Here is a 12,800-nt window from a genome sequence, read left to right as displayed (position 1 = left end):
AAATTTATACTGTCAGAAATTGGGGTAGGGATTCTGGAACCATTATGAAACCACAGGACTTTCTTCAGAAAGGTAGAATTAACTTGTGTCATGAGTCAATAGGAATGTAGAAATGATTTCAAGGGATAAGAAGGAAGGGGGTAGAAGGAACCCCAATATTATAGAAATACTATTGGATTTGGAGTTAGACGATCTGAAGTAAAATCTGCTATTCTTTTTCAATACCGTCATACGTTAGTCATAAATTCTCTATGCTTCCTTCCACATCTGTAAAGAAGTGAATAAGAGAGTCTGAGCCCTTTAAGTCAGTATGATTCTGATCGTTAATTTCATGTGTCAGCTTACCTAGGTTATGGTGTCCAGTTGTTTGGTCAGCAAGCAATGGCCTGATTGTTTTTGTGAGGGTTATTTCATAGTTTGATAGAAATCATAATTCAGTTGATTGCGTCTACAATCTTCAGTTGACTGCATCTATAACTGCCTTCAGCAATGAAAGGAATCTCCTCATCCAATCAGTTGGAGACCTTAAAGTGAGAACTGAGGATTTTAGAAGTCAGAAAAAAGAATTACCATCTCTGCTTCACTCAGCCAGTTTCTCCTGGGGAATTCAGCTTCACCTTCAGTTTCCACCTTGCAGACTGCCCTATGGAATTTGTACTTGCCAATCCCTGTGGTTGTGTGAGTCAATTCTTATTTTATATATATATATATATGTGTGTGTGTGTGTCGGGGGGTGTATCCTGTCATTTCTACCATTTCTCTCGAGAACTTTGACTAATAACATAGATTGGACCAATTTTTGAGAACAGATTCTTTCCACTGAGGTTTAAAACAGGCTTGAAAGTAAGAAAGGGAGATCTTTTCTTTCATTTATTTCATTTCATTTATTTCATTTCTTTTATTTCATTATTTAGGTATAATGAAATAAATAATAATAAAGAAATAATGAAATAATGAAATAAATAATGAAATAAAGAGGAAGCATGAAGCCAGACCATAGAAGAGGAACCACAGTTAAACTCACACGGGCATTAGAACAAGATATACAACTAAATGGCTGGGGATTCACCACCACAGGAAAGAATTCAACACTATTGTCACATGTAAGTTTGGAGCTAGAACAGAGGTCCCTATATAAACCTAGGAACATGAAAGGTGAAATGGTGCTCTGTGCCAATTTGAATGCATTATGTCCCCCCAAACACCATTATCTTTGATGTAATCTTGTGTGGGCAGACTATCAGTGTTAATTAGATTGTAATTCTTTGAGTGTTTCCATGGAGATGTGCCCCACCCAACTGTGGGTGATGACTCTGATTGGATAATTTCCATGGAGGTGTTGGCCTGCCCATTGGGTGGGTCTGAATTAAATTACTGGTGCACTATATTAGATCAGACAGAAGGAGCAAGCTGCTACAGCCAAGAGGGACACTTTGAAGAAAGCACAGGAGCTGCAGGTGAGAGACATTTTGAAGACAGCCATTGAAAACAGACTCTTGCTCTGGAGAAGCTAAGAGAAGACAAATACCCCAAGTGCAGCTAAGAGTGACATTTTTTAAGGAACTGCAACCTAGAGAGGAACGTTCTGGGAGAAAGCCATTTTGAAACCAGAACTTTGGAGCAGATGCCAGCCACGTGCCTTCCCAGCTAACAGAGGTTTTCCGGACACGCCTGGCATCCTTCAGTGAAGGTACCCGATTGCTGGTGTGTTACCTTGGACACTTTATGGCCTTAAGACTGTAACTGTGTAACCAAATAACCCCCCTTTTATATAAGCCAATCCATCTCTTGAGTTTTGCATTCCGGCAGCATTAGTAAACTAGAACAGATTTTGGTACCAGAGAAGTGGTGTGCTTTTGCTGCTGAGTTTGCAAATACCAAACATGTTGGAATGGCTTTTTTTTTTCTTTTTTTTTTTTTTTTTTTTTTAATCATCATTTTATTGAGATATATTCACATACCACGCAGTCATACAAAACAAATTGTACTTTCGATTGTTTACAGTACCATTACATAGTTGTACATTCATCACCTAAATCAATCCCTGACACCTTCATTAGCACACACACAAAAATAACAAGAATAATAATTAGAGTGAAAAAGAGCAATTGAAGTAAAAAAGAACACTAGGTACCTTTGTCTGTTTGTTTCCTTCCCCTACTTTTCTACACATCGATCCATAAACTAGACAAAGTGGAGTTTGGTCCTTATGGCTTTCCCAATCCCACTGTCACCCCTCATAAGCTACATTTTTATACAACTGTCTTCGAGATTCATGGGTTCTGGGTTGTAGTTTAATAGTTTCAGGTATCCACCACCAGCTACCCCAATTCTTTAGAACCTAAAAAAGGTTGTCTAAAGTGTGCGTAAGAGTGCCCACCAGAGTGATCTCTCGGCTCGTTTTGGAATCTCTCTGCCACTGAAGCTTATTTCATTTCCTTTCACATCCCCCTTTTGGTCAAGAAGATGTTCTCCATCCCACGATGCCGGGTCTACATTCCTCCCCGGGAGTCATATTCCACGTTGCCAGGGAGATTCACTTCCCTGGGTGTCTGATCCCACGTAGGGGGGAGGGCAGTGATTTCACCTTTCAAGTTGGCTTAGCCAGAGAGAGAGGGCCACATCTGAGCAACAAAGAGGCATTCAGGAGGAGACTCTTAGGCACAAATACAGGGAGGCCTAGCCTCTCCTTTGCAGCAACCGTCTTCCCAAGGGTAAAACCTATGGTAGAGAGCTCAACCCATCAAACCACCAGTCCCCTATGTCCGTGGTCATGTCAGCAACCATGGAGGTGGGGTAGGCGAATACCCCTGCATTCTCCACAGGCTCCTCAAGGGGGCACTACATCGTTTTTTTTTTTGTTTTTTTTTTTTTTTCCTTGTTTGTCTTTTTTCTTTTTTTTTTTTTTTTAACTTTCCCTTCTTTTTTCAAATCAACTGTATGAAAAAAAAAGTTAAAAAGAAAACAAACATACAATAAAAGAACATTTCAAAGAGACCATAGCAAGGGAGTAAGAAAAAGACAACTAACCTAAGATAACTGCTTAACTTCCAACATGTTCCTACTTTACCCCAAGAAAGTTACATACTATAGCAACATTTCAGTGAACTTGTTCCTACTACATCCATCAGAAATTAACAGACCATAGTCATTTCTGGGCATCCCCAGAACGTTAAATAGCTTATCTGTTCTTCTTGGATTATTGTTCCCCCTTCCTTAATTGCTCTCTACTGCTAGTTCCCCTACATTCTACATTATAAACCATTTGTTTTACATTTTTCAAAGTTCACATTAGTGGTAGCATATAATATTTCTCTTTTTGTGCCTGGCTTATTTCGCTCAGCATTATGTCTTCAAGGTTCATCCATGTTGTCATATGTTTCACCAGATCATTCCTTCTTACTGCCGCGTAGTATTCCATCGTGTGTATATACCACATTTTATTTATCCACTCATCTGTTGATGGACATTTGGGTTGTTTCCATCTCTTGGCAATTGTGAATAATGCTGCTATGAACATTGGCGTGCAGATATCTGTTCGTGTCACTGCTTTCCGATCTTCCGGGTATATCCCGAGAAGTGCAATCGCTGGATCGAATGGTAGCTCTATCTCTAGTTTTCTAAGGAACTGCCAGACTGACTTCCAGAGTGGCTGAACCATTATACAGTCCCACCAACAATGAATAAGAGTTCCAATTTCTCCACATCCCCTCCAGCATTTGTAGTTTCCTGTTTGTTTAATGGCAGCCATTCTAACCGGTGTTAGATGGTATCTCATTGTGGTCTTAATTTGCATCTCTCTAATAGCTAGTGAAGCTGAACATTTTTTCATGTGTTTCTTGGCCATTTGTATTTCCTCTTCAGAGAACTGTCTTTTCATATCTTTTGCCCATTTTATAATTGGGCTGTCTGTACTATTTTCATTGAGTTGTAGGATTTCTTTGTATATGCAAGATATCAGTCTTTTGTCAGATACATGGTTTCCAAAAATTTTTTCCCATTGAGTTGGCTGCCTCTTTACCTTTTTGAGAAATTCCTTTGAGGTGCAGAAACTTCTAAGCTTGAGGAGTTCCCATTTATCTATTTTCTCTTTTGTTGCTTGTGCTTTGGGTGTAAAGTCTAGGAAGTGGCCTCCTAATACAAGGTCTTGAAGATGTTTTCCTACATTATCTTCTAGGAGTTTAATGGTACTTTCTTTTATATTGAGATCTTTGGTCCATTTTGAGTTAATTTTTGTATAGGGGGTGAGGTAGGGGTCCTCTTTCATTCTTTTGGATATGGATATCCAACTCTCCCAGCCCCATTTGTTGAAAAGACCATTATGGCTCAGTTCGGTGACTTTGGGGGCCTTATCAAAGATCAGTCGGCCATAGATCTGAGGGTCTATCTCTGAATTCTCAATTCGATTCCATTGATCTATATGTCTATCTTTGTGCCAGTACCATGCTGTTTTGGCAACTGTGGCTTTATAATAAGCTTCAAAGTCAGGGAGTGTAAGTCCTCCCACTTCGTTTTTCTTTTTTAAAGTGTCTTTAGCAATTCGAGGCATCTTCCCTTTCCAAATAAATTTGATAACTAGCTTTTCCAAGTCTGCAAAGTAGGTTGTTGGAATTTTGATTGGGATTGCATTGAATCTGTAGATGAGTTTGGGTAGAATTGACATCTTAATGACATTTAGCCTTCCTATCCATGAACATGGAATATTTTTCCATCTTTTAAGGTCCCCTTCTATTTCTTTTAGTAGAGTTATGTAGTTTTCTTTGTATAGGTCTTTGACATCTTTGGTTAAGTTTATTCCTAGGTACTTGATTTTTTTAGTTGCTATTGAAAATGGTATCTTTTTCTTGAGTGTCTCTTCAGTTTGTTCATTTCTAGCATATAGAAACATTACTGACTTATGTGCATTAATCTTGTATCCCGCTACTTTGCTAAATTTGTTTATTAGCTCTAGTAGGTGTATCGTTGATTTCTCAGGGTTTTCTAGATATAAGATCATATCATCTGCAAACAATGACAGTTTTACTTCTTCTTTTCCAATTTGGATGCCTTTTATTTCTTTGTCTTGCCGGATTGCCCTGGCTAGCACTTCCAGCACAATGTTGAATAACAGTGGTGACAGCGGGCATCCTTGTCTTGTTCCTGATCTTAGAGGGAAGGCTTTCAGTCTCTCACCATTGAGTACTATGCTGGCTGTGGGTTTTTCATATATGCTCTTTATCATGTTGAGGAAGTTTCCTTCAATTCCTACCTTTTGAAGTGTTTTTATCAAAAACGGATGTTGGATTTTGTCAAATGCTTTTTCAACATCTATTGAGATGATCAATTGGTTTTTCCCTTTCGAGTTTTTAATGTGTTGTAATACATTGATTGTTTTTCTTATGTTGAACCATCCTTGCATGCCTGGAATGAACCCCACTTGGTCGTGGTGTATGATTTTTTTAATGTGTCTTTGGATTCGATTTGCAAGTATTTTGTGGAGGATTTTTGCATCTATATTCATTAGGGAGATTGGCCGGTAGTTTTCCTTTTTTGTAGCATCTTTGCCTGGTTTTGGTATTAGATTGATGTTAGCTTCATAAAATGAATTAGGTAGTGTTCCATTTTTTTCAATGTTTTGAAAGAGTTTGAGTAAGATTGGTGTCAGTTCTTCCTGGAAAGTTCGGTAGAATTCCCCTGTGAAGCCATCTGGCCCTGGGCATTTATTTGTGGGAAGATTTTTGATGACTGATTGGATCTCTTTGCTTGTGATGGGTTGGTTGAGGTCTTCTATTTCTTCTCTGGTCAGTCTAGGTTGTTCATATGTTTCCAGGAAATTGTCCATTTCTTCTACATTATCCAGTTTGTTGCCATACAGTTGTTCATAATATCCTCTTATAATTTTTTTAATTTCTTCAGGATCTGCAGTTACGTCACCTTTTTCATTCATTATTTTGTTTATATGGGTCTTCTCTCTTTTTGATTTTGTCAGTCTAGCTAGGGGCTTGTCAATCTTGTTGATCTTCTCAAAGAACCAACTTTTGGTGATATTTATCCTTTCTATTGTTTTTTTGTTCTCTATGTCATTTATTTCTGCTTTAATCCTTGTTATTTCTTTTCTTGTACTTGGTTTAGGATTGGTTTGCTGTTCATTTTCTAGCTTCTTCAGTTGATCCATTAGTTCTTTGATTTTGGCTCTTTCTTCCTTTTTAATATATGCGTTTAGTGCTATAAATTTCCCCCTTAGCACTGCTTTTGCTGCATCCCATAGGTTTTGGTATGTTGTGTTCTCATTTTCATTCGTCTCTATATATTTAGCAATTTCTCTTGCTATTTCTTCTTTAACCCACTGATTGTTTAGGAGTGTGTTGTTTAACCTCCAGGTATTTGTGAATTTTCTAAGTCTCTGATGGTTATTGACTTCTAATTGTATTCCATTGTGGTCAGAGAATGTGCTTTGAATAATTTCAATCTTTTTAAATTTATTGAGGCTTGTTTTATGTCCCAGCATATGATCTATTCTGGAGAAAGTTCCGTGAGCACTAGAAAAGTATGTGTATCCTGTTGATTTGGGATGTAATGTCCGGTAGATGTCTGTTAAATCTAATTCATTTATCAGATTGTTTAGGTTTTCAATTTCCTTATTGGTCTTCTGTCTGGTTGATCTATCTATAGGGGAGAGTGATGTGTTGAAGTCTCCCACAATTATTGTGGAAACATCAATTGCTTCCTTTAGTTTTGCCAATGTTTCTCTCATGTATTTTGTGGCACCTTGATTGGGTGCATAGACATTTACGATTGTTATTTCTTCTTGCTGAATTGCCCCTTTTATTAGTATGTAGTGGCCTTCTTTGTCTCTCAAAACATCCCTGCATTTGAAGTCTATTTTATCTGAGATTAATATTGCTACACCTGCTTTCTTTTGGCTGTAGCTTGCATGAAATATTTTTTCCATCCTTTCACTTTCAGTTTCTTTGTGTCCCTGTGTCTAAGATGAGTCTCTTGTATGCAACATATTGATGGTTCATTTTTTTTGATCCATTCTGCGAATCTATATCTTTTAATTGGGGAGTTTAATCCATTTACATTCAACGTTAAAACCGTGAAGGCATTTCTTGAATCGGCCATCTTATCCTTTGGATTATGTTTGCCATATTTTTCCCTCTCTCTATTAATATCCTTTATTGTACCCATACCGAATCTCTTTAGTACTGAACCTTTCTCCAAGTCTCTCTGTCCTGTCTTTGTTTCTCTGTCTGTAGGGCTCCCTTTAGTATCTCCAGTAGGGCAGGTCTCTTGTTAGCAAATTCTCTCAGCATTTCTTTGTCTGTGAAAAATTTAAGCTCTCCCTCAAATTTGAAGGAGAGCTTTGCTGGATAAAGTATTCTTGGCTGGAAATTCCTCTCACTCAGAATTTTAAATATATCGTGCCACTGCCTTCTCGCCTCCATGGTGGCTGCTGAGTAGTCACTACTTAGTCTTATGCTGTTTCCTTTGTATGTGGTGAATTGCTTTTCTCTTGCTGCTTTCAGAACTTGCTCCTTCTCTTCTATGTTTGACAGTGTGATCAGTATATGTCTCGGAGTGGGTTTTTTTTGGATTTATTCTATTTGGAGTTCGCTGAGCATTTATGATTTGTGTATTTATGTTGTTTAGAAGATTTGGGAAGTTTTCCCCAACAATTTCTTTGAATACTCTTCCTAGACCTTTACCCTTTTCTTCCCCTTCTGGGACACCAATGAGTCTTATATTCGGACGTTTCATATTATCTATCATATCCCTGAGGTCCATTTCGAGTTTTTCAATTTTTTTCCCCATTCTTTCTTTTATGTTTTCATTTTCCATTCTGTCATCTTCCAGGTCACTGATTCGTTGTTCAACTTCCTCTAGTCTTGTACTATGAGTGTCCAGAATCTTTTTAATTTGGTCAACAGTTTCTTTAATTTCCATAAGATCATCCATTTTTTTATTTAGTCTTGCAATGTCTTCTTTATGCTCTTCTAGGGTCTTCTTGATTTCCTTCATATCCCGTACTAGGGTCTCATTGTTCATCTTTAGTTCTTTGAGTAGCTGCTCTAGGTGTGTCTCTTCTGGTCTTTTGATTTGGGTGCTTGGGCTTGGGTTATCCATATCGTCTGGTTTTTTCATATGCTTTATAATTTTCTGTTGTTTTTGGCCTCGTGGCATTTGCTGACCTTGATAGGGTTCTTTTAGGGTTTGTAGACCAGTTGAAGTCCTTATCTCTAATTTATCAGATCTACAGCTTCGTGGAGTACACTTTCTCTAACTAACCAGCAGGTGGCGTCCACGAGCCACCTGTTCTCCACAAGCCAGATCTCCCCTGCTTAGCCTTTTTGGTGAGTGGGGGAGTGAGTCTTGTGGGGCCCAATTGGTGTCCCAAGCTTGCGTGTGTAGTTGGTGTTGCCTGCCCTGTATGTGGGGCGTGTTTCTGGGCAGTCGGGGAGGGGGGGTGGCCCTAACAATCAAATCTCCCTGATGATCCTAGAGTTTTAAAGCTACTGCAATAGTCTAATCCTTCAGTTCAGTCCTGCCACAGTTTGTCTCTGCCACTGACCCACAAGTCTTTGGTATTGGCGTATGGCTCCTGAGACTTGCAAGTGGGCCCCTCTTCCAGGCTGTGCACCCCGGGTCCTCTGTTGAGGGATGACTGTGCTATGTCGCAGGTGAGTGCCGTCCCCCCAGGGCAGTTCTGGGCTGCTGGGCTGTGTTGGGAGGCTCCCAGTCTGCTCAAATGATGGCTGAATGGGGCTCTGTTAATTCACACTGCTCCCCCTTCCCAGCTCTGGGACATTCAGCTGAGGTTGCAGGGAAGGCTAATGTCCACGCCCAGTTTTGTGGTGTGTGCCTGTTATTTGAAGCACTTCCGTCACACTGGGTTATCTGGGGCAGCTCTGGGCTATGGGGCTGGCGATGGGCAGGAGTGTTTCCTGTCCACCAGGATGGTGGCTGTGAGCGGACACCCCCCTTTTCTTGGGAAGTTGTGTTGTTTAGTGAATTTTCTCAGCCACTGGATTATTGCCTTTTGTCTCAGAGCTCTCTTAGATCTGCTCTTGACTTGACGTGCCCAAATTTCAATTCTTTGAAGCTTTCTGTATTGAGCTTCTTAGAGTAATTGTTTTAGAAAAAGCAAAAAGGATTTAAAAAAAAAAAAAAAAAAAAAAAAAAACGGCCCTCCTCAGAGATCTAATGGGTTATTGAAATGCTAATAGACAAAGCAACCAGGGCCATTAAGGAAAAGTGCCCAGGGCAGAGAGATCAGCCTTGCTTCGGGATTTGCATATGCGCCTCAAGGCCTGATCTCCGCCCTTCCCCTTTCTGTGTTCACCAGAACTCCAAAAATCCTCTGCTTTTATTTTGGAGTTTTTCGTGTTGTTTTTTTTCTATGCCTGTCTCCTCTCTGCTGGGCTGGCTGCTCTCAGAGTCTCTGGTGTCTGGCCTCAGTCTATCTATGGTTGGAGTTTGAATCAGTAGAATGAGTTTCCGGTAAGAGCAGCCACTGCAATTCTCCCTTCTCCTTCCTGGAGCTGACAGCCCCTCCTCCCCCGGGACTGAGCCTGGCAGGGAGGGGCGCGGGTCCCCTGGCCGCAAAAACTTACAGATTTCGCTGATCTCAGCAGTTCCACGTTTTCATGAGTGTTGTATGAAGTATGCCCAAAGACAGGTTGCTCTGTGGTGTCCAGTCCACGCAGTTCCTGGCTTTTTACCTACTTTCCTGGAGGAGTAACTAAAACATACAGCTCACCAGTCTGCCATCTTGCCCCGCCCTCTTCAATTATCTGGAATGGCTTTTTAAATGGATAAGGGAAAGATTCTGGAAGAATTGTGAGGAGCTTGATAGAAAAAGCCTAAACTGCTTTGAAAAGACCGTTTGTGGAAATATGGACTCTCAAGATACTTCTGACGAGGACTTGAACAGAAATGATGAATGTGTTGTTGCACATTGGAAGAAAGGCGATCCTTGTTTTAAAGTGGCAGAGAATTTGGCAAAATTGAGTCCTGGTGTCAGACGGAAGGAAGAATTTGAAAATGACAACCTGGAATGCTTAGCTGAGGAGATCTCTAGACTACATGTGGAGGATGTACCCTGGCTTCTCCTTGCAGCTTATAGTAAAATGTGAGTGGAGAGAGATAAACTGAGAACTGAACTCTTGGTTTCAAAGAAACCAGAAATTGATGGCCTGGAAAACAGCTTCCAGGGGATGGAATCCCAGAAACTACAGCCCAGCGTGAGTATGTAACCAAACATGGAACCCAGCTGCCATTTCAGTACAAGCCAAGATTGGGAAAGGAGTTAAACAGAAAGGATTTGTGGAAAGTCCTATGGTCTGATCGCTTTGACCCCTGTGTGCTTCATGTGAAGCCAACAGAATTTTTGCGAGAACTTTATAGACAGAGATGCTGCTGGTCTGGACTGGAGGAGACAGACAAGGAACAAATTGAAGGAAAAGTTTCTTCAAAGACAGAGCTATGGAGGTTAAGGTCTGGAGTCAAGAGGTCTCGGGCTGGGAGAGCGGAGCAGCCCACACGCATGGAAAGGGTGAGTTTGCCCTGGAGGTCGAGGGCGGGCCTCCCCCACGATGCTCAGGAAATGTTCTGCCACCCCAAGCCCCAAAGAGGGTGGAACACATTCCCAGGGAATTGGGGAGAGCCTGACTGCCACTACACTGTTTTGAAGGGGTTGAGTGTGTGCCCCGGAGATGGAAGGGAATCCGGGAGCTGCCCCAATGTTTGAGGAGGGTGGGGCTGAGAAGGTGGTCTCCCCAATGTGTGGATATGTTGGAGCACTCACCTAAACGTCTGGAGAGGAAAGGGCTGCCACAAAGGCCCTTAGGAAGGGTTAGACTCCTGCTCTCTCAAGCCCCAAGGATGCAACCTCATTCTGTTAATGACTCTCAGACTTTGAAATCTAATAGAGTTTGTCCTGCAGGTTTTAGGAACTGTTTTGGTCCTGTTCACCGTGTTTTCCTTACTCTTTCTCCTTATAGCAATGGGAATGTTTATCCTATGAATGTCCCTCCTTTGTATATTGGAAGCACATAACTTGTTCTATGTTCAGAGATCCACAGCTAAAGGAAAATTATGCCTTAGGACTGACCATGCCTATAATTGATTTTGATGGAATTTTGTACTTAACTATTGTTACTGAAATGATTTAAGTTTCTGTGATATTGTGGGATGAATGTATTTTGTATATGGAAAGATAATGTCATTTTGGGGTCCGGGCCGGGGAATGTGCCAGTTTGAATGTATTATGTCTCCCCAAATGCCATTATCTTTGATGTAATCTTGTGTGGGCAGACTATCAGTGTTAATTAGATTGTAATTCTTTGAGTGTTTCCATGGGGATGTGCCCCACCCAACTGTGGATGATGACTCTGATTGGATAATTTCTATGGAGGTGTTGGCCCACCCATTGGGTAGTTCTGAATTAAATTACTGGTGCACTATACAAGATCAGACAGAAGGAGTGAGCTTGCTACAGCCAAGTGGGACACTTTGAAGAAAGCACAGGAGCTGCAGGTGAGAGACATTTTGAAGACGGCCATTGAAAACGTTCTGGGAGAAAGCCATTTTGAACCCAGAACTTTGGAGCAGACGCCAGCCACATGCCTTCCCAGCTAACAGCGGTTTTCCGGACACCACTGGCCATCCTTCAGTGAAGGTACCCGCTTACTGATGTGTTACCTTGGACACTTTATGGCCTTAAGACTGTAACTGTGTAACCAAATAAACCCCCTTTTATAAAAGCCAATCCATCTCTGCTGTTTTGTATTGTGGCAGCATTAGCAACTAGAACATGCCCAGAAAATCCTAATCTCTGGTCCAGGAGTAGGCATGGAAGAAGTCCAATGGCATGCTAAGGATCTTCTTATGTTTTAGAGGAAGATTACATATTAGTGAAACTTTTTAAGTTCAGTAAGCATGTTAAAATTTAAGAGTAATCACTCATAGAAGAGAATTAGAAGTTGTAACCTTCCTTTAGCCTAGTGAATCAATGAGACAGTGAACAAGAAAACAAGAAGTAAAGAAAATGCACAGTAAAGAAAAAAACACACAAATAAGATGGTGGATGTAAGTTCAAATATGTTAGCAATCACAAAAAATAATTTATTAAATTCACTTATTAACATGAGTTTATAACAATAGAAATAATATTAATACCTAGTGCATAAAATTGTAAGATCCTGGTTTAGGTTTTTCCAATAACCTTTAGGGCAAGCCAACTGTAAGACTATTCCCAAAACAGTTAGAAAGTTCAGTATGCAGTTCTGCACATAACTGCCACTTGATGAATGATTCCTTCTCTCCAAGCAGACTCACGAATGGCAGCCTCCAGACAAGATTGCATCACCCATGTCATTGAAGATTTCTGAGCACATTAACCTTTCACCATCTGTTTCATATTACTGGGCTTAAGTTTGAAAAGAAGAAGGAAAAATATGGATTTGATTTCCAATTTATTTTATCCTTTGTTCAGCCTCCTCAGCGGTTCAACTCGAGTCTGTTTTACAGTGTAAACATTGTGTTAAAATACAAAGCAAACTCTTAATCAAACAAAATTTCTTTTCTCATTCAATAACATTTGGGATTTTCATAGTATAAAAAATACTTTGATGCTGGTACAAGAATTTTATGCCCTGATAAGACTGTAGAAACCTAGTCAAGTGTTTTTTTTTCCAGTAGTACTCTAAGGAACCATAGGGTCCTTCAGAGCCCCTGGGCAGTAAGAGAGAGGGGCGGTGAAGGGTGATTCTGAGCAGAGGGAACTCCAGGTACCCACCCTCACATAGATCCTTCAGCCT

The 12,800-nt window shown here is 40.5% G+C and overlaps 1 protein-coding gene across 2 annotated transcripts in view; it reads right to left on the bottom strand.

The window, feature by feature from the left end:
- The window catches only part of BBS12 (Bardet-Biedl syndrome 12), a 121,552-nt gene that overhangs the window by 60,495 nt on the left and 48,257 nt on the right, over positions 1-12,800 (bottom strand). The window contains exon 6 of one of the 2 annotated variants that reach the window (XM_037830595.1): positions 12,163-12,409. The exons of the other annotated variant lie outside the window; for it this stretch is intronic. The gene's annotated coding sequence lies outside the window, so the exon portion shown is untranslated. Of the gene's footprint in view, positions 1-12,162; positions 12,410-12,800 lie in introns of those variants that run through there. 2 annotated transcript variants of the gene reach the window in all.

Source organism: Choloepus didactylus, chromosome 3 (genome assembly GCF_015220235.1).
Source record: "Choloepus didactylus isolate mChoDid1 chromosome 3, mChoDid1.pri, whole genome shotgun sequence".
NCBI classification, from domain to species: Eukaryota; Metazoa; Chordata; class Mammalia; order Pilosa; family Megalonychidae; genus Choloepus; species Choloepus didactylus.
Note: the sequence above shows the minus strand (reverse complement) of the source record. Positions and strands in the feature narration are given on the sequence as shown.